The 25507-nt window shown below is 33.7% G+C and overlaps 1 protein-coding gene, 1 long non-coding RNA gene and 1 other non-coding gene across 4 annotated transcripts in view; 1 reads left to right on the top strand and 2 right to left on the bottom strand.

The window, feature by feature from the left end:
• LOC138716311 (uncharacterized) overlaps positions 1 to 25507 on the bottom strand; it is a 417126-nt gene that overhangs the window by 164067 nt on the left and 227552 nt on the right. The gene's annotated exons all lie outside the window — the stretch shown is intronic.
• The window catches only part of LOC138716310 (UNC93-like protein), a 298280-nt gene continuing 280848 nt past the window's right edge, over positions 8076 to 25507 (top strand). The window contains exon 1 of one of the 2 annotated variants that reach the window (XM_069849261.1): positions 8076 to 8762. The gene's annotated coding sequence lies outside the window, so the exon portion shown is untranslated. The remainder of the gene's footprint in view (positions 8763 to 25507) is intronic. The other variant, XM_069849259.1, reaches the window with a different exon arrangement.
• On the bottom strand, positions 13427 to 13499 carry TRNAT-UGU (transfer RNA threonine (anticodon UGU)). The gene has a single exon. It is a non-coding gene; the product is annotated as a tRNA-Thr (tRNA).

Below are 25507 nucleotides of genomic sequence, written 5' to 3'. Positions count from 1 at the left end.
TTTCCTTAACATAAAATTTACTCTGTCACACGTTAAAAGTGTTAAAATTGTTTAAAAAGGTATTTACCTTCGACAGACGGCCCGTTTCGACGCTATTTGTCGTCGTCTTCAGTGTCTCTTGAACCACTGCTGATTTTGGCTCTGCGATGTGCAGTTGTCGATGGTAGGGGTGGGGGTGTGTTGTTCCTATGGTGGGGGTTGGCTGTCTGTATGTTATGACGTATTATGATGTCAAACAATGTGTGCGTATTGAACTGTAGTTGCGTATTAAGTATTTTATGTTTTTAACAAAGTGTTAACGTGAACTTTAATCAATCAATGAATAACGACGATATAAGTCATTTAGTTCACCAATATCGAACCACGCGAGTGAAAGTGATCAAGACATCCCACATGTAAATACCTTTTTAAACAATTTTAACACTTTTAACGTGTGACAGAGTAAATTTTATGTTTTTAACAAAGTGTTAACGTGAACTTTAATCAATCAATTTCCTTAACCTTCCACATATTAAAAATCTTTCACGTGAATCTTTTTCAAGTCCATTTGATACCAAAAAACAAATCCACAGTAACTCTCTTTAACCCGGTCCTCCGTGTATAAAGATATAAACCACTAAAATAAAGAGGCATAAAAATATACAGGGTGATTCACGAGGATTTACCGTCACTTTCGGAGCTTATTTCCGAAGACATTCTGAGCAAAAAAAAAGGTCATATAAACATTTTCTCCTAATCTCAATATTTTCAGAGTTAAATTAATTTGAAATTATTTGTAAAATACCTTTTTTTTTTACTTTTAAGGGTAAATTAATATTACAGATAAAGAATGAACTATTCAGGGGTATCATTTATTTAATTAGCTAGTATTCTGATGCTAAAAATGTGTTGTGAATTCCATAGTTGCTTCGTACAGATTTTTTTTTTCGATTTTTAACTGCAAAATTACATTTTCTTACGCATTTATCACAACAATTATTACAAATCATGCCACTCTTGTAAATTCTTCAAGACTGTACATTAGGATGCATAATTAAACTGTAAAGAACAAAGTTTCTAAAGTTGTATGATTTGTAACAATTTTTGTGTTAAATGCGTAAGAATGATGTTATTTTTAGTTAAAAATTTAAAAACAAAATCTGTACAAAGCAACTGAGAATACATTTTTAGCTTCAGAACACTAGCTATTAAAGAAATGATACTTCTGAATAGTTCATTCTCTATTTGTAATATTCTTTTATCCTTAAAACTCAAGAATAATGGTATTTTACAAACAACTTCAAATTAGTGTAACTCTGAAAATATTGAGATTAGGACAAACGTTTATATGACATTTTTTGCTCAGAATGTCTTCGGAAATAAGCTCCGTAAGTGGTAGTAAATCCTCGTGAATCACCCTGTATTATTCATTTATAATTAATATTTCGTCGTTATTGTTGGAATTTCCTACATAAAGAGACGACATCCAAGATGGTTGGATGTTTTTTTTTTTTCAGGAAATGCTGTGATGCACATAATCTCTTACAATACAACAAGCATAGGTTGTGCATTCTATTTGATTAATATTGTGTCAGAAGCATAACCTGGGCTACGAGAGAATGTATGTATTTATTTACACTGCAGGTGGGCAAGCACCCGGTGGCAGTGGTATATACAATATTAACAATACACAATAAAATGATAAGCAATACAGAATAAAATTTACAATACACAATACAATTTTACAACACATATACAATTTTATACACAATACAATAAGAATACACAATACAATTTAACACAATAATAATAAAACATAAATAAAATACCTAATTTTACAACACAACCTACATAATTATGTATAGGCCCTACATAAGTTTCAATAGTCTTTCACTTTACTCTCATCTCATTCCCTGTAGTGGCACTATGACGCATTTCACTGACACTATAGAACACATTTCATTGACGCTATAAATTATCACTGATCGGAACTGTTCACTGCACTGTAAAACCATAACTTCACTGACTCACCTCGCTTCACTGATACAACAGTTCAAATAAGTCAAATAATTACATCCTTATGCATACTTATAAACAGAACTACATTTAAACTAAACATTTCTACTCTAAGGCCCTCTTACACGCTATTTTTAAATAATTTACAATTCAAACCAAGGAAGTAAACTCGTCAGGCTAGATAAATACATGTCACCTTAAAAAATTAAATGTTGAATGTCACCTTAATTTTAATTTGCACTTTATACACAACTTTTTAAATTATTCTTGAATCTCCTTAAGGAAGGACAGCCCTCAAAGACCGCTGCAGGTAGGTCATTCCAATCATTTATAGTTCTATTTAAAAATGAGAATTTACCTACATCCGTTTTCTGTTTCCTACATTTGATTTCAAAATCATGATCGTTCCTACCATAGTACGTTGGCTTTTCTAACCGAGCCGTTATGTCTACCCATGCTTTCTGACCTAGATGTGCTCTATACAATGATGTTATTCTAGTTTTCCTACGTATGTTTTCCAAAGTTTCCCATTTAAGTTCTTTTATCGTATCGTTCCCATCTTCTCTTTTACCTTTAACAAATTTAGCTGCCCTATACTGGACTCTTTCTAAGGAATTTATCTAAGAAATAAATGAATCTCTTCAACTAACGAATGCATTGCATATAAGGGACGATGCTGCAATTTTTGTTACATTTTTCTCGAGTGGTAAGCATAAAAACGCTCAACGCTGAAAACGGAGAGGTTATAGTTTCCTGTTAGTAATATTTCGTAATCCTCGAACTGAGTTATATTTCAGTTGACAATGCTGCAAAATGAATTTAATATTACAGCATATCTTGTAACAGCAATTCTAACTGCTACATCGAAGTAGAAATCGCACGTGCTTCATACATAATGGCCAAACGCTGGAATTACTGAGCTATGCGGCAGAGGAGAAAGTTCTAGAAGACAAGAAGCTGAGGAAAGCATTTCCTAATACGACCACCGCTTCGTGGAAGGCTTGGGAAAGCTTGAGCTATAGAGAAACAGAACAGGCGATTCCTTTTTAATATTGTCACAGCAGAAGTAGTAGTAGTAGTAGTAGTAGTAGTAGTAGTAGTAGTAGTAGTGTAGGAATAATAATAATAATAATAATAATCTTATATATATAAATTGAACTGGTAATGAAAATTACGAGAAAACGGCTGAACGGATTTTAATAAATGACCCCTCATTTTGAAGCTTGGAACTCAAAGTTTTTCAGAAAAATGTCAATTTTTCAACATAATTTTCCTATTTTCCAAAATCCATCTGTCGTCAGTTTTGAGAACTAAGCTAATTGCATTTCAGAATAAAACAAAACACACACTACAGTAAACAATATTACACGAAGGCCATGATCTGCAAGAATGCTGACATATTTAGAGCTCAAATTAAATTGGTTATTAAAAACTTAACTTACTAAAAATAATTTACAGGTTCGATTCTGTGGTGTGTAATTTTCTGGGTACAGCTATGTATTGGATATTAAAAACTACAAAACTTGAGATGATTTGATGACATTATTACCATTAGGAATGAAATATTATTGTAGTTAATGCCACGATGTGACTATTTTTCATTAATTATACATATTAATGCTATACTGATGATATGAAAGTGAAACGTTTTGGGGTTATATAAGTAGATGTAGATTTTGATTTGTATATTTTACTGAGTGGCGGCTATATACTGTAGTATATGTTACTGAAAGCTATAAAACTGACGGAAGATAATAATATTATTAAAAATCAAATATTTTTATAGCTATTAATCAGGTGGGGTTGGGTCTTTTTCATATATTTAATGGCGGTGTGGTGTAGATATTTATATGCGTGGTTCTCTTCAGTATTGGCTCAAGAGAGAGAGAGAGTATCTTTCATTATTATGGAAGAAAATAACTTTCAGAATGTCTGGTATTCTTCATTGAAAATAAATCTGAAAAATGTTTATTTGAACGTCTAATGAACTTAGTTTGCAGCATAATTATGAAGTACAACATTTTTCCCTAAGGATATACATAAATATACTTGGACTTAGTTATATACAATAAAAGTAATTTGATACAGTTATATGAACACTTAAAAAGTGTTCATATAACTGTATCAAATTACTTTTATTGTATATAACTATTCCACTCATGAACACTGTTGCATCTGACCTAACTTATGTAATTTAATACTTGGACTTTCCAGATGGATTGACACACAACCAAATAGATTACATTTTGATAGATAAAAGAAGACATACTAATATAGTAGATATTCGAACTTTCAGGGGATCAGACTGTAATTCTGACCATTATTCGGTAATTGGAGAATTAAGAGAAAGAGTATCAGTAGCCAAGCGAGTAGAGCAGCAAGTTAATATTAGTAGATTCAATATTCCGAAATTAAAGGACGAGGAAACTAAGCAACTTTATCAGCTCGAAATTTCAAATAGGTTTGCCACTGTAGGAAGTACCGACGAAGTTGAGGAAGAGTTAGATGTTAATAGTGTGTGGGAAAATATCAGAGATAGTATCAAAATTGCAGCTGAACAGAGCATAGGTTATTATGAAACTAAGAAAAAGAAACCGTGGTTTGATGAAGATTGTTGCATGGTAGTAGAAAGAAGGAAACAAGCAAAACTGAAATTCTTACAGGATCCAGTTGAGGAGAATAGAGACAATTATTTCAATGAAAGACTGGAAGCAAGTCATACACTTAGGAATAAAAAGAGAGGTTACTTGAAGGAAAAACTGAATGAGATAGAAACAAATAGTAAGAATAAAAACATTCGAGATTTATAGCTTATAAGGGTATAAAGTAATTTAAGAACGGATAACAGGCAGGGGTAAACATGATCAAGGATGAGAATGGTGACTTGCTTGCAGACTCTCATTCAATACTGAACAGATGGAAAAACTATTTTGGACAACTACTAAATGTACAGTAGTGGCAAAAAAACCCGGACCGACCCTTGTAGCTGATTTCAGAGCCTTGTTCACTCCAGAGCACGATAGACTAGTGGTTCGAATCCTGACTGGGAAAGAAACTTTTTTTTTGTTCCTTATTCAAATTTATTCCCAATACTTTTCCCGATGTGTTAAAAAATAATTTATGGAGTGGACTTAGATTGTTTTTGTAATCATTTTAAAGTAATTGTTATTTGTTTTATAAATTGGCTTCAGACACTTTAAGTTTTAAGCAAACTTTAATTAAATCGTTGAAAACAAGTTGGTGACTCTGTAAATTCTAATATTTTGCACATTTGTTTATTTTATTTATTTATCTAGCAACTGAACGTTGTTGTTGTATAGTCAGTTGTCCGAAGACAGGTTTCAAGCTTATAAATGACACCAATAAGGCATCAGTCATGAGGTAATTATGACAGGAGATACTGGATTAGATTGAACATTGACACATCAGTTTTTTTCTGGTCCAAATCCTTAACATATACATACTTCAACATTTACATTATTCTTATTAGGCTATATATATTATGTCCTGCCATAGTCTGCCTTTTCTATATTCTGAGTAATGTTTTGATTTATTTTTGGAACACACACCAATGAGCTCCTCCACTGTCAACACACACACACACACACACACACACACACACACACACACACACACACACACATCTATGCAGTATAATGCTCAGTGAAGAGCTTTTCTCCAGTACAGCCAACAAACACAACTGGAATCCTGCACTTCGGGTGTTTTTACACTCAATGTAATATTGATGCTTTGTGTTTCACAGTACTTAATTATCATTTCGGTTATTTTTCTGCCCAGACTGACGCATCTTTGTGCGATGCGGGCACTGTAATGCTGAACTCATCTCCAACCAAAATGTGACTTAGGGTGTTTTTGCAATCAGCAATTAATTTGTTGTTTTATTTTTAAAGTCCAATATAATTCTACACTTCAAAAACAAGTCACTGACATGAGGAAAAATGCTGAAAAAATTCGGCAGGTTGCAGTAAGGGCACAAAAATGCAGGTATAATTATACTTCGGGTCTCTGCACATACATCTTATATCATAATCATGTATGAAATATGGTGTAGTATACAAACTTATACTCTCAGGAGGATATAATTATGGTGTTTTTCTCAAATAAATTTAAGGGAGAGTTGGGTAGTATCGGACATCGGGTAATATCGGACAGAGAGTTTCTTTCATCTACCACAAGATGGTAGTACCTGAATGACATGGTTACGTTTCTGTGATGTCGCATACAGAAACGTAACCATGTTATTCAGGTACTACCATCTGGTGGTAGATGAAAGAAATGCACTGTCCGATATTACCCAATGTCCGATACTACCCAACTCTCCCCTATAGTTATAAATTTTTCTTGGAATATTTTTCAACAGCAATCTCACTAGACGTTTTGATTTACCTATAGAAAATCAAAACTCGAGTGGGATTTAATTGACTATTACACGGTTAGAAGAAAGTATATAAAGATTAGAAGAAATAAAGTGTTCTAATACAATAAAATATAATTGACTTACTGAAATTATATTTCACTAATGTTAGCTTCACCAAAACGTTTGAACGGAGCCGACATTTTCAGTTGACTATATTGTAAACAAATGACGATCGCAAAGCATGTTTTATAGTATCGTCAAGAATTTGTAGTTTGAAATGTTGGCAAACAAAGAAACAAATGCTAGGATAGTGATAAAAACAAACAAATGCTAGGGAAGCGATAAAATTAAACAAAGGGTAGGGAAGCGATAAAATTAAACAAAGGGTAGGGAAGCGATAAAATTAAACAAAGGGTAGGGAAGCGATAAAATTAAACAAAGGGTAGGGAAGCGATAAAATTAAACAAAGGGTAGGGAAGCGATAAAATTCAACAAAGGGTAGGGAAGCGATAAAATTAAACAAAGGGTAGGGAAGCGATAAAATTCAACAAAGGGTAGGGAAGCGATAAAATTCAACAAAGGGTAGAAAGCGATAAAATTAAACAAAGGGTAGGGAAGAGATAAAATTAAACAAAGGGTAGGGAAGCGATAAAATTAAACAAAGGGTAGGGAAGCGATAAAATTCAACAAAGGGTAGGGAAGCGATAAAATTAAACAAAGGGTAGGGAAGCGATAAAATTCAACAAAGGGTGGGGAAGCGATAAAATTCAACAAAGGGTAGGGAAGCGATAAAATTAAACAAAGGGTAGGGAAGCGATAAAATTCAACAAAGGGTAGGGAAGCGATAAAATTAAACAAAGGGTAGGGAAGCGATAAAATTCAACAAAGGGTAGGAAGCGATAAAATTAAACAAAGGGTAGGGAAGCGATAAAATTAAACAAAGGGTAGGAAGCGATAAAATTAAACAAAGGGTAGGGAAGCGATAAAATTAAACAAAGGGTAGGAAGCGATAAAATTAAACAAAGGGTAGGGAAGCGATAAAATTGTGCGATAAGCAGCCATGACTGATTGAAAGAAGTCTTTTCGTACCGTTTTATTGGTCAAAAGTAGTATGACGTAGTAAAAGTGTAATAGTCAATATACTATTTTGAGAAAAGTTATGCACGTGCATTTTAGCAATATCTAACTAACATAAAATTTTCAAGAAGATGCAATGAAAGTCGTAGAAATTGCAAGACTCAGTTTCTCGTCGCGTTAAGGGTTAAAACCCAATGTACTATCAGTGTGCTAACAGAAATGACAGTTCATATTTTTACTAGTCTGACAGCGGAACTGTGGAATTGTGACCCTGGCGCCCAGACGCATGCGACTGAAATCCTACGCAGAGCGCGTTCACGCAACTGAAATCCACGGCGGTTTCAGCCAGACAATTCTGGAACCATTCTTGAGGCACCACGTGACCACCTGAATGAGATTATTTAATTCTTGAAGGCACAGAATGACAGGCCGAACTTGAAAACGAGTAAGGGGGGATAGGGGAGGGTGGTGGTGATGGTTGTGTGACGTCACCCGATTATGATGTATTCCCAGCCTCTGGTAGATGCTGTGTTCCTACTTGCCGGAGCCCCCGAAGGCGTTCTTTTCCGTCATCACGTGAGAGACGGAAAGTCGCTCTAGCGTTCAAAGAAAAGCATTCCCATCGCGATTGCCCCTACATTGACCACGTCCGCAAGCCTGTTTGCGATCTCGAACCTCCGGGCGCTAGGTACGGTCTGGTGGTACTAGTGGTGGTGGTGGTGGTTCTGTCCACTTCTCCCCAACCTCTCCTACTGCTGCGTATTCTTCATCTTTAGAAAGCAGTCTCTTTAGTTGTCTTCTAAGCTCACAAGAGCTCGGTTGGATTTCACTGGCTCTTGATATATGACCGGAGTTATCGGTTTCTTGGCCTCGTTTAAAAGAAGACATCGTGAGTTATTTTCTGTCTAGTGGTGGTGTAGTTTGTTCCTTCCTCCGCCCTCGCAAAGGACCGGGTCATCAGTTGTTACACGTCTCATTTGCCTATCGCTCGGCTCACTAGTGGTCTAGATAGCGCTGTCGACTACCTGCCCGCCGAGTGTATTGTTGAGGCCTACAGCTGCAAGTGAGAGAGACAAGAAATCGTGGTTTTTACAATCACCAATCACCTGGCGCCATAGCAAAAAGAGAGGTGGTTGACACAGAAACAAGGTATAGGCTGACTCGAAAATCTCTCATTCGTTGCCAGGTTGTGATTTACTTAGTGAAAACTGTGATAGCATACGAAATATTGAATCTTCAACATTTGATCTGTATTTGCATCGTTCGTGCTGAAAGCTGAAATCATCAGCAAAGCTGCAGGTCATCTTTCATTGTGAGTACCATGCCTTATTGTTCTTTGTACGTACATTGTTTTGTGTTTTGCTGTGCTGTGACATATTTCGACGAGTGTGTTTATAGTGATGTAAGCGAAATGAATGCTGAAATATACCCACTGAAATATTCCTCTTAAATAAGGACGATTGAATTGAATATTACAGACGACAAGTTGATTTTAAATTATCACGAATTTATCTTCAGTTTATAATATTTCTTCACGCAAAAGATTTTCTCAATTAAGTATGAACATTGAATAACAAATGGAAACGTTTCGATGTTTATATTGAATAACAAATGAAAACGTTTCGATGTGTATACTGAAAAACAAATGAAAACGTTTCGATGTTTATATTGAATAACAAATGAAAACGTTTCCATGTTTATACTGAAAAACAAATGAAAACGCTTCTCAATTAAGTCTGAACATTGAATAACAAATGAAAAAGTTTCCATGTTTATACTGGAAAAACAAATGAAAACGTTTCGATGTTTCTATTGAATAACAAATGAAAGCGTTTCGATGTTTCTCGAAGTTCGTTCCTGTGTACAATATCTTATTACCATTCTCCAAAATAGCTATCATTTCGTGAGATGTGATATTTCACCACATGTTTCCAAAAGCGGATATACTTAAGTAGGCTACAACCTAGAGTGGCAAATTTTAGGGGCGATAGAATTTTTTCAAGAGCATCTTTACCTCCGTTATAACAGCTAGGCATAGGTTTACACGGAGGATAAATGATTGTGAAGATAATTATGGGAATCGGTCACCGCTGGAGTGATCCGGAGGGGGGGGGAATCTAACCCCTCATTATCGCATGGAACCCCTCCTCTTGAATTTAGGAATAATTGCTCTCGTGACCACAGATTTTCTTGTTCACGGCAAGTTAAGAACTATTTACGTTCAAAAATGAATGAGGACAGACTTAATGCTGTAGCTGTCCATAAAATTTGAGTCGGGATTGTTGGATTCATTGGCATATGACGATGTAACAAATTGGTTCCTAGTCAAAAACCAAGACATCAGAAAGTGGTAATCTAGGAATTTTGGCTATAGCATATTCTAAGCCATTATAACTCACTTCGTAGAAACGAATTTCTGTTTTGGTGGTAGTTTGTTATTTAATTATAAGAACACATTTATTTACACAATATTTAAATATGTAAACAAAATGCTTTGAAAATTTCTTACTGGAATAAGAAGTACCAATTTTTTAATTTTGTATATTTTACCAGACATCAAAATTAAAAACAAGTACAATAGCCACTTATTATTAAATAATTATATAATTAAAGTAGTAAACATGTCATTATTAAATAATTTTTAAATTATCTTAGCTCGTATGAAACAATTTCAATTTGGAATATATATTACATGTCTTTCTTGTGTTGAATTCTATCGTACGTGGTTAACATGTTTCGGTCTGTTATGGACCTTCTTCAGAACTGGTTGTTGCTAGTCTTGGCGCCTTTTGTTTTCTTTCCTGTGGGGGTGTGTTTGTGTAGTGTAATGTGGAGTCAAAGAGTGTGTGTTCTGAAATTGTTCTGATATTCCGAAGTGATATAGTGTTAAAAGTTGTGTAATCAAGATGTATAATTTCAATTTATAATATGTGATTAATTCGGGATAAGTGCGGCATGTGCTTCATAAAATACAGCAGGGATTCTCAATCAGGGGGGCGCGGCCCACTAGAGGCCGAAAAGCAGTTAATGGGATACCGCGAACGAGATAAAATAATAATAATAATAATAATAATAATAGTAATAATAATAATAATAATAATAATAATAATAACAACAATTTTTATAGTTACAAATTTAAACTTCCGACCATTTTGCGTTGAATAAAAACATAATTAAATTAATTTGTTTTGAAATTGATATTATGTACGACGTTTTCTCCTTGCCTAAAAATGGTAACATATTTCGATAGAACAGAATAAAGAGAGAAGCAGAATTAATTTGCCTTTCTTTCATTGTTGGAATCAATTGAGACAGCTGTCGCCTCGTGTTCTACAGACTCAGATATACACACGCCCAATCTCTCTTTTGAATGTTCCATTGTCGTATAATTAAAAGATTAGAATAGATTCTACATTCTATACCTTTGATCACGGGGCCGCATTAAAGTAATGTGAAGAAAAGAAGAGCTTTATCATCAAAAAAATTGAGATACTCTGATCTAGCAAACAAAGCTTCAATTATTTCGCCTTTGCATGAATCAAAACATTCGTCACGAAACTATAGTAAACAGGACTAAATAAATTAACCATAGCGAGAGAAATTTTCATTTTTCATTGTTTTAAAAGTAAAATTTTCCAAGCCACTCGTTCATGCAACTGAATATTTTGTGCGAGATCGTGCGTATTTGCTTGTTTTCCGCACAGAACCAATACGCGGTAAGTGTGAAATACCACATTCAGTATTCCTAACGTAACACACATAACAATTTCCCTCTTCTTACCGCTTAAGCGCGACATTCATTTTACTGCTTTAGGCTTTTAACATATTATTTTTAGAGACGTTTAACATAGTTATAATTATAAATTGGAAACTTACCACTGCAATTTCACCTAAATTGCAATGATAATTATTGTTTTTAAATATTTGCAAAAATTAAGTGAAGTCTACTACTCCACGAAACTTATTGCATTTCTGATACAAGTAACATTAAGGAAGCCGTAAAAAAATCAACAAGATTCCAGATGCCGATGTTATTACTGCAATATGTTATATAAATAATATTGTTAAAATATTAAAATGAAAAATAAATCATTACATAACTTACCGTTTGTTTTAAGTTCGCATTTATAGACTGGGGAAAAAAAAAGACAGACGTATATCACGGCCTGCTGGAGTATAGTAAACACAGAAAAAAAATTATAGCAACAATGTTGACGAAAGATATTTTGGTGTTCCAAAGTTGCCGTCGTTAAACAGAAACTAACATGGAGATTTCATTGCAACTAATTAGAAATTCGTCTTTCAGGTATGTAATAAACGATCTTCGCACAAAATAATGTACGATACACGAGTGGTATGTTTGTTTTCATGTTCTCGGAAATTAAAAAAGCTCAACTACGTTTCGCTTTTTCAATCTTTTCCTCGACCATGAAAACGTCAACACACCGCTCTTGTAACGTATATTACTATTCTGTATACATACAAATTTTACACAACAATGAAAGCAAATTTCATAACCATCTGCGCGCTTGTTGTACACATGAAAGTTTTGTTTTTCATAATGTAGGCTATGATTTAGCTCGTTTCAATTGTTTTTATTTAGACATTTCACAAAACTTTATGAACAGATTGAAACGCTCACTAAAATCGACCAATTATTTTGTATATTCGCTAAAAGTGATAATATTAAGGTTTGTCGTGTCAAACGAATGAAAATATCATGAAGTTATTTAATTTATTTATTTAAATCTAAATCCCCAATGGGACAAGGCCTCCTATTTAAGTAGGGCTAAAGATTATGTCATAACATTAAAACTTTAAAACCGAGCGTTTGGGACTCGTTATCGGGACAATCTGACCGGAGTTTTCATGGTTTTTCTCAGTCACAAAGGCAAATGGCACGTTGGAAATTTACATTGCTATGATTCATCACCGCCTCAACCACCAATATCATGAACATTAAATCGAAAATCAGTTACATGAACACAACCCATCTAGATCTATAACACGCAACAGAAACAGGAATTCAACAATAGTAACCACGGCCTACTGGTATACACACAGATCCTAAAACACGCGATATGATGAAGCGTGTAAAAATAAAACTTAACAAATCAAAAATATATTGTAAAAGCTTGTAAAATGGTAAATTATAGTCACATACGAAATATTTTACAACAAAAGAACAATGGCAGTATTCAGATCGAGGAACATGATGTAGTCATATTATCATGTCCATTTTTAAGAGTACCAGTAACTTTTCAGTGAAAAACTTTTAAAGTTATTATCTAGCGTGAGAAATAATGAAACAGCAGCTAAACCAAAACCGACAATAAACTGAAATAATAGACTAGGATAATATCAAGAAATGAACGCTTCTGGGAGTTATTCTTCATATACGTAGGCTACATCCTGTACCTATCGCGTGTTTTAATTGTTATTACCGTTACTGTAATTTTCAAAATGATAAACATAACCTTCAAGTAATCAGCAAAACAACAGCACAAAAGCAAACTTTGCAGCGTCGATAACAGTATCCCTCTATCAGAATTTTTAATAATTTAATAGTTGCTATATATTATTAGTAACAAACACTAACACATGCTGTATAAATAATTAATTTTGGTCCCTCACTATGATATGTCCGAAAATACAAGCTGTATGTATGGATGATGTAAATTCTCAATAAGAGATTACACATGCCTTCCATATGGCGTATTGCCTTTGTATTAAATTTATGTTCCGAGAAGGACATACAAAGAATCATATGATGGAAAATAGGGGAAAAATTACTTGTACCGGGAAAAGAAACACACTTCACAGTAACAATGCATGGAGCACAATTTGAATGACGTCTGTTGGTAAATAGGACACCATTTTTCCAATATGAGCATTTCCAGGAGACTACGTAAAGATTATTTTTTGGCCCTACAGAATATGTTATGGTAACAATTAATATTTGAGGAGAAAAATTCGCTCCGGCGCCGGGGATCGAACCCGGGTACTTGGTTCTACATACCAAGCGCTCTCACCATTGAGCTACGCCGAAGCTCAATCCACAGCACTGGATCGAACCCCTCTCCTCCAGTGTTTTTCCCTTTGTGGCCTGACTCCAAGTTGGGCATGTACTGTATGTTGTTGACATTTTTATATTAAGTCAATTGCTATCATACAAGGAGCGCACTCAGTTGAGTGACTTGGTGGCCGGGATTCCACAGTAATCTGTACAGAAGTATGCACTGTTGCTAGAAGAATCTACGTAAAGATTATAATCTTTAATCTTTACGTAGATTCTTCTAGCAACAGTGCATATTTCTGTACAGATTACTGTGCATATTACTGTGGAATCCCGGCCACCAAGTCACTCAACTGAGTGCGCTCTCTGTATAATGACAGTTGACTTAATATAAACATGTCAACATACATGTCCAACTTGGAGTCAGGCCACAAAAGGAAAAACACTGGAGGAGAGGGGTTCGATCCGGTGCTATGGATTGAACCTCGGCGTAGCTCAATGGTGAGAGCGCTTGGTACATAGAACTAAGGACCCGGGTTCGACCCCCGGCGTCGGAGCGAATTTTCTCCTCTAATATTAATTTCCAGGAGACAACAAAATTGCATGCTTTGCAGATTTCTCAGAATACGGCAATAGCTAATAAAACTGACAATTTTTACTAATGGGACGGGGTTCTCATTAAATGCCAGATACTATTACAAATACTTTGATGCAAGAAGTGACCGTGAGAAAGGTTCTCTCCGCGGTTCGCCCCAACATTTTCTTTTCATTGTAGTTTTACTATCACATCTCCTTCAGTTTATCGTCATCGAATAATGTAGATTAAATATTACGTTAAATAAATAATTGGAATTTATTTATCGTCTCTGAAGAGATTCTGTACTGTAGTTAAAAAAAGGATTGTTAAATGAAGAATTACGATTAAAATTACGTCTTTGAATAGCCTCTGTTTAAAACGAACGCTAAATGAAGAATTACTATTAAAATCACATCATCTCTTTGAATAGCCTCTGTTGTTTAAAAGGAACGTTAAATAAAGAATTACAATAAACAATCTTCTCATCTTCTTTGAATAGCCTCGGTAATTTAAATAGGGCATTAAACAAACATTCCAATTTTAATAACCTTATCGGTTTTATAAGCGTCTAAATTTCAAGAAGGGTTTATAAATAATAATATATTATGAAAATAGTTTATAATGTTATAGGCTACTCTATTGCAAGAGTCAATATTAACTGGCTTCACTCGTTTTCTAATTTCGACGAATGCAATAACCATAGAACACCAAATAAATAAGTGAATAGCGCATGTTAAAATGCGGAAACAAAAGGCGATCACAGCGCTCCATGTGGAATGGTAGCTAAGCTCTATGTATGAAAATTTTACGCGCCAAACAATCTCTGTGTATAAAAACATTGTCATCCTATGATGGTTTCGCAGACAATCAGTGGAATCAAGTTTTTGAAATTCTCTAAGCTTTCGGTTACTAACTCTGCAGCCATCTTGATCCCTGAAGTTGGTAGCCGAAAACTTGGAGAATTTCAACAACTTGACTTAGCTGATAGCCCGCGAAACCATTATAGAAAACTATTTATTTGATATTCTGTGATCTCTTCAGGAGATCACGTGTCTTTCCAAGCATATTGTCGTCCGTTATCGTCAACAAAAAAATTTCTAAGGTGGCCGCCATGTTATCCAATCTTAAGATGGAATTACACATCGAAGTGCTCCAAGTGCCCTGGTTCGGGAACTACGAACTGATTCTCTTTTTTCCTATCTCACATCCACCCCCGTGGCAATAGCTGTAAAACATTATAAAAGTGTTTCAAACTATTTTTTTACGTGACAGCCTTGTAGAACAATAAACTCTCGCAACTTAGCTGATCTAGAATTTCATGCTACTTATCTGGGGTCTTTTTGACCCCAAGAATATTTGTTCTTAATAATACAATTAGGATATTTTATTGCATTTTTATATATAGTATAAGGAAATCGAAAGTTTTTACTTAACCTAGAATAATTATTCACTACGTTTAAACAATAAACGAATGAATTAATTTAATTAGTTTAATGACAGACTATTTATTTTGTATGTGTTTTTACTTTTTCAATTATCAGAGAACACATTCACTTTCCTTGAAATATAACAAAAAAAAAAAAGGAAATTATTGAATCAAATCTTAATTATTATGTTTATACAATTAATTAATTAATTAATTAAGTCTCACCATCTGCTGCAGTAGAAAGAAGGAGAAGCTAATTTTACAAACGCAAACAATTACTCTTGAACCTACAACATTTTACCCATAGACTACATGGCAGTTTATGCTATATTTATTTCATTTGTTCACTTTGTTTACAACAAAACATTATCACTGCAAAATAATCCTAACTATAAAATAAAGACGTGTTCTATAGCTGGGGCCATGCACGAACCCAAGCAATAAACATGAAAAAATAATCAATATATAATTATGAAATAATAATTTTAATTGTAAATGAAACTAAAATAACCAATGATAGCATACTGTCTAGCTTACTGGAACGTTTCGGAGTATATGGATGTACAGTATATATTAAATGTGGTAGGCTAATTATCGAGGGTTAAAAAATGTGTAAATTTGTATCATGGCCTATGTAGAATGAGTTGCTATGGCAACAGTGATGTATGAAATATTGTTACACGAAAAAATCGTTTCATAATGTTAACTTTATGGCACTGGTTATGCCGTTATAATAGAATTCATGACGTTTTAGTTGGCAAGGTTATATTTTATGCCACTGGTACAATAATGTGGATTATTATGCACTGTTTTCACTAACAATAAATACTGTTTATAATGCTGGAGTAAAAAAAAAAACACTTTTTATATACTGTAGTGTAATTTCTCTTACGCGGACACTCGAGGAGAATAATGTATACATTTTATTTTTCCACGCTCAACATCATACACTACCGTTAGCGTGGAAAGATAAAATGTATACACTGAATTTTTCTTCTCCGTACTGAGAGGAGATGATACTGCAGATAGCAATGTTTATAGAAGGCAAATTTGAAATTACTGTAGCCTACAATGGTGTATATCAAGATGCCCACGTTTAAATTATTAAGTCAAAACGGGAAGTTCACATGAGCTACGGCAAACTGCACGTCAGATGACGACAGTTTAAACCTTGTTTGCACAGTGCTGAAAATGTGTGTTGTGAACAGACGCTTTTGACGTGATTCTTAATTCTTCGAATTAGGAATATTGTAGCCAGGCAATGTATTTGTCCGCCATGGCACAAGCATTTACAGTATTACTTGATGTGAACATTGAACATCTATTGTAGTAACAACTTATTCAAATAAAATATTTTAAAAAATTTATTTTGCCGGCATTTTCCACATTACAGTGGTTCACCGAACGGTTTTGCCGAGTGCGCTACTACTGTTCGCGCAACTTATCTTGGCAGCTAAAAGAGCGGGGAAGCGGGGTGTAGCGAGGTTGCTTGTAGCGGTAGCTTTGTAGGAGAGGGAAGGAGAGGGGCAGCGAGAGAGCACTAGGGAACCCAAGTGCCTAGATAAGTTGCGCGGACAGTATGTCTGATAGGCGGCAGGAAGATAATAGAAGGATGATGAAAGGGCGATGAGGATTGGGAAGGATTCGGGTCGTCGTTCTTGTAATTGACACTATTCCAGCATTCGCCTGAAAGGACTTGAGTAATCACGAAAAACCAATGTCACTAAAGTCAGCCCCTCGGATCGAACCTCGGACCTCCCGAATGATAACCATTACACTATAGCGCTCGGTAAAATATTGTTCACTTAAAATGGCGGTGGGTAATTTGCATGCGGTTGTGAAATCCACCCTCTGTAATGCTTAGTGGAGTTGAGCAATGTACTTTTCTCTTGTTTCACTTATACCGTTAACATCCACACCAAGGCTTTCTCCTTTCATTTTAAGTTACAGCTACGACTTTGGCTACATTATTTGTATCTACACTGACTCACAATAAACATCCTATTTAAACGTATAGCCCTGAACAGCCTGTTCAACCGTATACCAAATGTATCGAATAAATAAATAAATAAATAAATAAATAAATAAATAAATAAATAAATAAATAAATAAAAAAGTAAATAAATAAAAATAAATAAGTAAATAAGGAAATAAATAAAAAAGTAAATAAATAAATAAAATAAATAAACAGATAAATAAGTAAATAAATAAATAAGTAAATACATAAATAGGTAAATAAATAAGAAAATAAATAAATAAGTAAATAAATAAATAGGTAAATAAATAAGTAAATAAATAAATAAAAATAAATAAGTAACTAAATAAATAAGTAAATACAGAAATAAATAAAAAGTAAATAAATAAATAAGTAAATAAATAAATAAATAAGTAAATAAATAAAAATAAATAAGTAAATAAGGAAATAAATAAAAAAGTAAATAAATAAATAAAATAAATAGATAAATAAGTAAATAAATAAATAGGTAAATAAATAAGAAAATAAATAAATAAGTAAATAAATAAATAAGTAAATAAATAAGTAAATAAATAAATAAGTAAATAAATAAATAAAAATAAATAAGTAACTAAATAAATAAATAAGTAAATACAGAAATAAATAAAAAAGTAAATAAATAAATAAGTAAATAAATAAATAAATAGGTAAATAAATAAGTAAATAAATAAATAAAAAAATAAATAAATATGCAACGAATAAATAAAAAAATAGAAAAATAAAAAATAAATAAGTAAACAAATAAATAATTAATCAATCAATCAATAAATCAAGTGAAAAAAAAAGCCAAAACAGAAAAACCCATAGATAAAATACTCATTATTAAACCTAATTGTCTTAAAGTAGATAAAGCAATTTTCTTTAAATCATATTCAAAATTTGCTCCCAAACCAGCTATAAACATTTTTAAACCAGAAATAAGTAAAATAAAAACGTTTAACCAATCACTAAAAACAACTCTAAAACGAATTAGCAAATCATTCAATCAGGGGTGGAGCCATAATGAGTGAGTTTTGAAGTCGGGTCACCATGTTGATTTGGAAGGCCAGTGCATTCGATGGCACCGAACCAGACTGTTCCAAGTCCATTTTACTATCTTTTTTCCAGAAGAGCTATTTTAAGGTCCTGACATTCAAAGCTTCATGAAACAATTTGGAATAGCTTCATAGCAACCTTATGGAGAGGAATATTTATAATTTTGTTCGATTCATATATGCAGACAAGAACTGGAACACAATGAAACAGATTTCTTTTTATAAGAAATTGGACTTAGAACAGTCTCATTTGTCAGGTACCCAGCTTTGAAGCCGTTTTCCCTGATTGACAACAGTTTAAATAGATCCCCTACGCTTAATAATCTTGAAGGTAAACAAAGAAACATTAACAAATTATAAAATAGCTTAAATGAAAGCTGCATGAATATAACAGACAGCTTTTTATAGATTACTTTAATATTTAACTAAATTACAGCAAAACATCGAGGTACATTAAATAGAGAATAGAGCGAGGCGGACCGAATAGACAACCATTCACACGTCTTGTTTCCATGGCACCACGAGTGATGACATCGTATTACAAGAAAATTGGAGAATTTTATCTGTATAGAGTTCCGCTTAAACATTTCAATTCAAAAACTGACGTTAATTCAGGAATTAAATACATCTCTAGTGCACCAACTTTACGAGATTTGTAGGGTAAACTTCCTACTTAACAGTCACGGAATGGACGATTCTGGATTTGGCAGGGGCCTTAAGAAAGAAAATTCCTTCATACGGAAGACCTTTGAAGCACAAGAACAGGTGTTGTGTGTTTTCTGTTAACTGATTTAATTTTATTAGTAGTTTAGCGGCAGGCTATACATTCAGCCCGAAGCTTAATTAAAACATCGTGCTAGCTTTCACTCCTTGTACATAGGGATATCCTTTCTTTTCTGGTGTAACATTCATGTTAGTTAAGGTTAGGTTTAAGGAGAATAACGCAGGGCGGTAGGGGGTACAGGCGGGTTTTCGCAAGTGTTGGCGTTTTTTATAAGGACACCTGCATAATGAACTGAACGAACTGCGCCAATTTGCTTACATTAAGGGACGTATCTAACCCAGGACTGTGTATAATTCCCCATGTAAAGATGTTTATAATATAGAGACAGTTCAGTGTTCATCAGCTGTGTGAAGATATTGAAATCAATTGAGAGTTACTTCGAAAAATACTTGCCTCATACATCACAAATCTTGTAAAAAGAGAATTTGAGAAAATCTCTATGATTTCGTGTAACGTCTATACAGGAATTAGGGTACGTAATGGAATTAGGATAAATAAATACAGTATTGCTAGAAAGTTTAGGGACACCTATAAGTCTTATAAAATGATACCCTGGCTTAAAATTATATTAGAGAAACTGGCAATGTTTTTAACTGTTGATTAACAATAGGAAAGACATTTTTTTTAAATGCAATTTCGGTATTTACAGTATATGATGATTGGTACTCCTTATATATAAATAATGGTTTATTTAACGACGCTCACAACTGCAGAGGTTATATCAACGTCGCCGGTGTGCCAGAATTTTGTCCCGCAGGAGTTTTTTTTTACATGCCAGTAAATCTACATACATGAGCCTGTCGCATTTAAATACTTAAATACCATTGATCTGGGCCTGGATCGAACCCGCAACCTGAGCATAGAAGGCCAGCGCTTACTCCTTATAGACAATTTATAAATTTCTCAAACAAAATAAAAAAATTAAAAAAAATTAGGAAATTTTGTTATTAGTCGGTTCATCTGTAACTGCTGAATGGAGGTAATTATAGCTATGAGGTTTGCACAACTGTATCCCCCCTCCATTGTGACTCCAAGGAACGAAGCTTCATTCAACAGTTACAGATGAACCGATCAATAACAAAATTTCCCAATTTTTTTCTTAAACTTCAAACCTTAGAAACTGCTAGGACATTCACAAAGAAATATTTTTACAAATATTTGATATTTACTAATTCAGAGACTAATATTTAATGTAACGTCTATACAGGAATTAGGGTAATGGAATTAGGATAAATAAATAAAGTATTGCTATAAAGTTTAGTGGTACCATATAATTCTTATAAAATGCTGCCTTGGCTTTAAATTATCAGAGAAACTAATAATGCTTTTAACAGATGTTGATTAACAATAGAAAAGACTGATTTTTTAGTGAAATTTCCAAGTGTCGGAAAAATCACCAAACAGTTGTTCAAAAGTCGCTAGATGCCTTGTTATCAATAAAGAAAATATCATTTTTGTCGTTACAGGATGTCGAAAAAGACACTAAATCCCTGTTTAAGCAATAGAAAAGATAAAAGAAATTGCCGCCGAAAAAAGTAAAAAAAAAAAGTCGCTAAATTTAGGGATAAAATCGCTAAATTGGCAACACTGTCCTAGTAACCAATTAAATTCACGGCGAGTCGCTTTTGACGTGAGTCGAGTCATTTTGCGAAACAAATTATTTCGAGCTATAAATAAACGTCATAATTGTCTATGACGTCACACAATTGTATTGTTGCTAGTGCACCAGAACCAGACGTAATTTCATTGCTATGACAATGGCAGCAACAGGAATCTTGGAAGATTAATTTTGTTACGATGCGAATATATTCTTCACAGCTAAAGTTATCGATGCCATCATCATCATCATCATCATCATCATCGCTGCTGCTGCATTAAAGTTATCACCCACGTTCAGCCCTATTAGAAATTTGACACTCGAAACAATTTTATTAAAACTGTTAACATCTAACTGTAACAGCTTTTGGACACAAAAATTACTTCAACACAACATAACATAACATAACATAACATAACATAACATAACATAACATAGGCTAACATAACATAGGCTAACATAACATAACATAGGATAACTTAACATAACATAACATAACATAACATAACATAACATAACATAACATAACATAACATAACATAACATAACATAACATAACATAACATAACGTAGGCTAACATAACATATAACATGTCATACGTAACATGACATTACATAACATAAATAAAAAACACATACATACATACATACATACATACATACATACATACATACATACATACATACATACATACATACATACATAATTACAGTCCACACACTTGAAGTAACGGTTAGCGCGTCTGGCTGCGAAACCAGATGGCCCAGGTTCGAATTCCGGTCGGGGCAAGTTACCTAGTTGAGGTTTTCTCTGTGGTTTTCCCTCAATCCAATACTGGGTAACTTTCAGTGTTGGACCCCGGACTCATTTCACCGACATTATCACCTTCATCTCATTCAGACGCTAAATAACCTAAGAAATTGATACAGCGTAGTAAAAAATACATATATACATACATACCTACATACATACACTAAAATAGTGTTGTATAATGTATTTAAAAGATCCAACAGTAGCATAGATGTTAACACGTTGTAAGTAGTAAATTTAGGGAAAGTAGGTTAATTTGATAAATAGTATATTTCTAAACATAGTTTTTAAAATGATTAGCAATAGTATTGATTTTTTATCTGTAAATAGAAAAAGGCAATAGGTACTAAAATAGTGTTGTACAAAGTATTTAAAGGCTTCAATAGTAGCATAGATGTTAACATGTTGTAAATAGTATATTTAGGGAAAGTAGAATAGGCTAGCAATAATGTATATACATTATATCCGGAAGAGTTAGCAATATTATAATGTGTAGTCTATTAGCATGTAGTATTGCATTTTTGTAATGGAACATGCCTGTAAACAAGGATTTAAAAAAAATACATACATACATACACACATACATACATACATACATACACACATACACATACATACACACATACACACATACATACATACATACATACATACATACATACATACATACATACATACATACATACATACATACATACATACATACATATATACATACATACATGTCATTTAACCGAAATCCATTGAGACGATTTTATCGGTGATTTTTGTATCACGTATGATTGTCAAATTAAATTGCACACTTTGCTTGGCAGAAAAAACAACTGCCTGAAAGAAATTTCATATTTATTATTCTGCTCCGATGAAAGTAGTTATACCATTCGGCCAGGTGACTACATGAGTAGACTTTTTTAGTCGGTTATTACGACGTTGTATCAACTACTACGTTATTTAGCATCGATAGCGAGATAAGGCAGAGGATTTTCCCCACAATTATGGAAAACTTTGGACAAAACTTCCAGGTATTCACTCTAAGAAGAGTTCGAATCCAAGCTAGAGCGTAGCAAAGGGGCGCTACCTCAAGGCTTCTGTGGAATCTGGTGACCGTTATTAACGCGCATGAGTCATCTATACGTTAACTCCGGGGCTTAAAACTCACGCGTAGCGTTTCCAATTCGTGTGCCTGCCTCCTGGTTGTTGTATGCATAAATACTTACCTATGTGGTCTATAAGCAGCCCTCCTCCTACACACAATCGTGACAGATATTGTGTATGTGTCCAACATATGATTCTTTTTTATCTTTTACCGTTGTGTAGAACATTTGCATACCGGGCGAGACGTGACAGAGCTGTTAATGTGCACCAAGGCCAGCCAGTACCCAAGAGACTTATGGGCAGACAAGTTACTGATCCAGTGGCCTATCACACAGGGGCCCATGATCTCTCGACATATGTGTTGCTTAGCCATCCCACAGGTTGATGACATCGGCATGATGTTCAGCTTTTTAAATTCTTACTTACAGACTTGTTCATTCACTTGTTTTCTTATTTAGTTCGCTTCACTACGTACCTACCAACAACATCGCACATCTTTCAGTTTACCTCAGCAATGTACTGTTGCCATGGAACATTTTAGATGCGAAGAAAACGAGCTCTGGATGAAAATAAAATTTTGTTGATTTTAAGAAAGCATTTGATGATGTTAATTATTAAATTTTCTTACATAAACTATAATCTATTTGTATTAGAGGTGTTTTACGATACCTTCGGAGTTATTTAAGTGAGCGGTATCAGTATATCTCAGTGAATAATTTTGAAATTTTTAATTGGTTATTTTACAACGCTTTATCAATCGCTACGGTTATCTAGCGTCTAAATAAGATGGTGATAATGTCAGCGAAATGAGTCCAGAGTCCAGCGCCGAAAGTTATCCAGGAGAATAACTTCGAAAGTAATACTCTCTTATGTGGTACACCACAAGGATCAATTTTGGGACCTCTTCCCTTTCTTATGTAAATTACATAAAATTCTTTCATTTATATGGAACTGCCGCTAATGTGTTTCATATTACTGACTTCATTAATTAAATTCATTGAGAAGTTTGACGCAGATATTATTACTCTTGAAAAAGTGCAAATAAGGTTTCTTTAAATGTGAATAAAACTGCGAATACTATTTTTACTAGATCCTTTTTTATTTTATTATTCCGAAATAATTAAAGTTTAATGATTCTGTAAAACTTTGGAATATTGTTCAGATATCTGTACCAGTTTTTTTAGTAACGTGCAACCAAACTTCATGAAATTAATTGTCGACATAGATAGTACCCAAGAGGGCTATAATAGGAGAGAGGGGCTCATAAGCCGGATTAGGCTAAGTGTAATCTGTCAAGAAGTTTTTCGTAGCCACGGCTGGAGCGTCACATACACAAAAAGTGGCGGAAATTTCAAACTATTTCTCTGCACCTCCCTGTTATATTTTATATTTAAATCAAGCTTGAAATGTAATCATCCCTATTAAAATTTTGAGTTTATTCTCCTTTCTTTTTCTGTAAAAAAAATTGAGTCTATACCAACAGCGTTTTCATGTATGTATGTATTTATTCACACTGCAAGGGGTATATACCCGGTGGCAGTGGTAACTAATTACACTCAATAATGACAATAATAAACTTATTAATTAAAAATACAGTTAATAATAATACCAATAATTAATACAAATAATTAATACTAACAATAATAATAATAATAATAATAATAATAATAATAATAATAATAATAATAGGGAATATCCTAAATTAAATGAAGCACGATCACTTAAAATAACATTTAAAATAAATCTAATTTATATCTTAAATCTAAGTTCGAACTAAAACCCACGAGTATGATATGTTCATATCTGCACAAGTACCTTTCCACATTACACTCATTTCGCTGTCAACTCACTCACTGCACTGGAACTACGACACATTTCACTGATTCTATCCTGATTTCACTAACACTTCAAAAACATTTCACTGTTCAAATACTTTGCACTGCCACTATAAACTATAAAGCTTCCCTGACAGGAACACGTTTCACTGACACAACACACTTCACTGACACAACATAATTCTTCACTGATGCAACACTTCAATAACAAAATATCATTTAGTCTACATCCTTTACATACTGTGTATAATTACCGTCTATTAGTAAAGTCCTTAAGCCTATTTTTTGGTTGTTGGTAAAGCCTTTAGTAAGTCTGCAGGTAAAGCATTCCAGTCCCTGATAGTACGATTGAGAAAAGAAAATTTTCCAGTGTCCGTCCTCCGTGATATCCCAGAAGGTAGAGGTAGGAAATGGGTTGTGATATTTGAAATGATTTGGACATGACCAACCAAATCCATTGTGTTAGAACGTATCAGATTTAGTTAGTAACAATATAATATTTGGTACATATACATACAAAGATATTTATTGCAATTAACTGTTAGCTGTTTCCGGTAAGATGTGATTTATAATGATGCACATGGCTAGAAAAATCTACCAGTTTATCAAATTAGTTTTATGTGACAACATTGCTGTCCACACCTGTGGAGTAACGGTCAGCGCGTCTGACCGCGAAATCAGGGTTCGATTCCCGGTCGGGGCAAGTTACCTGGTTGAGGTTTTTTCCGAGGTTTTCCCCTCAACCCAATATGAGCAAATGCTGGGTAACTTTCGGTGCTGGACCCCCGACTCATTTCATCGGCATTATCACCTTCATTTCATTCAGACGCTAAATAACCAAAGATGTTGATAAAGCGTCGTAAAATAA

This window comes from Periplaneta americana, chromosome 16 (assembly GCF_040183065.1).
Source record: "Periplaneta americana isolate PAMFEO1 chromosome 16, P.americana_PAMFEO1_priV1, whole genome shotgun sequence".
NCBI classification, from domain to species: domain Eukaryota; kingdom Metazoa; phylum Arthropoda; class Insecta; order Blattodea; family Blattidae; genus Periplaneta; species Periplaneta americana.
Note: the sequence above shows the minus strand (reverse complement) of the source record. Positions and strands in the feature narration are given on the sequence as shown.